Source organism: Manihot esculenta, chromosome 6 (assembly GCF_001659605.2).
Source record: "Manihot esculenta cultivar AM560-2 chromosome 6, M.esculenta_v8, whole genome shotgun sequence".
Classification (NCBI taxonomy): domain Eukaryota; kingdom Viridiplantae; phylum Streptophyta; class Magnoliopsida; order Malpighiales; family Euphorbiaceae; genus Manihot; species Manihot esculenta.
Genome location: NC_035166.2, coordinates 16725724 through 16728151, shown reverse-complemented (window position 1 = coordinate 16728151; position 2428 = coordinate 16725724). Strand labels below are relative to the sequence as shown.

Genomic DNA, 2428 nt, shown 5'->3' with positions numbered 1-2428 from the left:
AACTTTTCATTAGATTTTCTAGATCCAAATCAAAGGAGCATAAAAGAGCTTTTCATCAGATGCTTTTGTGTTCTACAGGAGATGGACTTCAAAATTTTATGATAGCAGACAATTAGATAGTTTATGTTGTACAAAAAGATAGAATGTCAATGATAATAAGTGTTTCAAAAAAATTGCTTCATAAAGGATCTTATCGATATGTAGAAAACTATAGCATGTATCAGACACTGTGAAGTCATTGATAATAAGTTTATAGACTATACCATCCATCCTTACCGGTCTGCCTTTTGCTTGGCAATGGAGTAAAATCCTCAACAACCAGATGAGGATATTGGCTCTGCATAAGGAAAGAGATAAATTTATACTTACTTTTTTAGTAAAATGATCAAGCAATATAGAAGTACATACTGATTTTAAAGTATGAATGTCAATGTCTGATTTTGAGTACTTCTCTATAATCTAAGTAGGTTACGTCTAGTAAGAAAAAAAATACTAATAAGAATTGAAGTAATCACAATCTGGCACCTTTTGTGTATCATCATTAGTGATGAAGGAGTTCATTAAAAGAAAGGGAACATTACACCTATATTTAGAATTCAGATTCTACAATAACCCTAAAGTTTGTTAAAGAAGAATGAAAAAAGGAAAATGAAAAATCAAAGTTGAAGGAAAAAAGAAGAATAACAAAAACCTCAATTTGGATGACAATAAGATTAAGGAATGTCAATCCATTACGAACTTCAAAAACAAACCTATATAACCCAAAAGAAATCACATAAATTAACTATGATTGCAAGTGAGAAACAACATAAACATTTCAACAAGGATGTTACTTGGGTCCAGTGCAGCCCATTGTCTTCCCATTCCTCCATTAAGCTTTAGAACAGCGAGTTTGTACAAAAGCTTCTCTGTGCTGCATTTTTTGATTTATGTCAAATATTAGTCGATATTTAGAACAAAATTAGGGAATTTTAACCAGAATTATAATTAATTAATTAGATTTATAAACACAATTTTAGTAAATAAGAATTATAACACCATCAATGAAAATTTCATATCTATACAAGAATCCTGTGTTGATCGCAGGTGGGGAAGCTGATCGCAAAAGGAGGAGCCGGTCGAGTGTGTCACCAGAAAGAATGCCTTGTCGCTAGTTGGAATTCGTGCACCTAGCCAAATCGCATAGCTTGTCACTGTTGGACGAGAGCTCTCGACTTGGAACCTTCGACTTTTTGGAGCAAGTCTAGTCGTGCTTCTCATGAGAGTGTCCCTCACTGGTGAGCGTTGGTCGTGTGCCTCACAACATATTATTGATTGCGCGAAGAGAATCTCCGGCCTGGTTGATGCACGTTGCCAGTAATTAGAGGAGAAAGGTTGTATTGTATGGGTCTGGGCAAGGTGAATCAGCTGTGGGAGATTTCAGCTGCAGAATTGCTCTCCAGTAAACATGAACTTTTTTTTCTATAGGGGTGAGTACTGTTCGGTTAGAACTGAAATAACCAACCGAACCGATTTAATTTAATAATTTGTTTCGATTTTAAAATAAAATCGATTCGATTTGATTTTAATTTTTGAAAATTTCGGATTGGTCGGTTCGGTTCGGTTTTGGAGACAAATAATTCGGTCGAACTGAACCGACCGAATTAGCTTTAAACGCTGCATGATAGGATTATTATATCACTTTTGCAATCGGCACTTTCCAAGTTCCCACTACCTCCCTCTCTCTCAAACATCAGTCTCAGACGGCCACGAGACTCTCACCATTCTCGTCCCTTCTCTGTTCTTGTCCTTCAGTTCAGTCCCGCAGCCACGGCCATCCACCCACCCAGTCGCCAGTACCGCAGCCACCCACCCATTCGCCAAAGCCATCCAGAGTCTCTTCTCTCCATCCTTCGCGTCTTCAGTCCCGCAGCTACAGCCACCCACCCACCCACTCGCCAAAGCCATAGTCTCTTCTCTCCATCCTTCGTGTCTCTCTCTCTCACGGCCATCGCTCACGGCTCACGGCTCGCATCTCTCTCTCACAGCTGTCGCTCATAGCTTGCGTCTCTCTCTCACGACTGTCGCTCGCGGCTTGAATCTCTCCTTGATGGCCGTCGCTCGCATCTCTCCCTTACACAATCGTGGTAAATTACTTACTGTTATATTTTGATACTGTTTGAATTATTTCATAATTTAACTATTATATTTGATTAAGTATATTAGGTTAGAAGATGTTCATTAATTTGGATTTTATGATTAATTGATTGGATTTTGTGATTAATTGATTGGATTAGATTCAAATCAATTCTTATTATGCCCAAATTATAGTATAATTCAATGAAATTAGAGAAAAGATAAAAAACTGATTTCAAACCGAACCGAACCGAACCGAATTGGTTCGGTTCGGTTCGATTCAGTTTTTTATCTTATTTGGTTCGGTTCGGTC

At 37.8% G+C, this 2428-nt stretch overlaps 1 long non-coding RNA gene across 1 annotated transcript; it reads right to left on the bottom strand.

The window, feature by feature from the left end:
• Positions 1–271: 271 nt before the first annotated feature.
• On the bottom strand, positions 272–1374 carry LOC110616813. The gene is made up of 4 exons (XR_002488268.2): positions 1065–1374; positions 834–913; positions 692–752; positions 272–337 (listed from the first exon to the last, which is right to left on the bottom strand). It is a non-coding gene; the product is annotated as an uncharacterized LOC110616813 (long non-coding RNA).
• Between the last annotated feature and the right edge of the window lie 1054 nt (positions 1375–2428).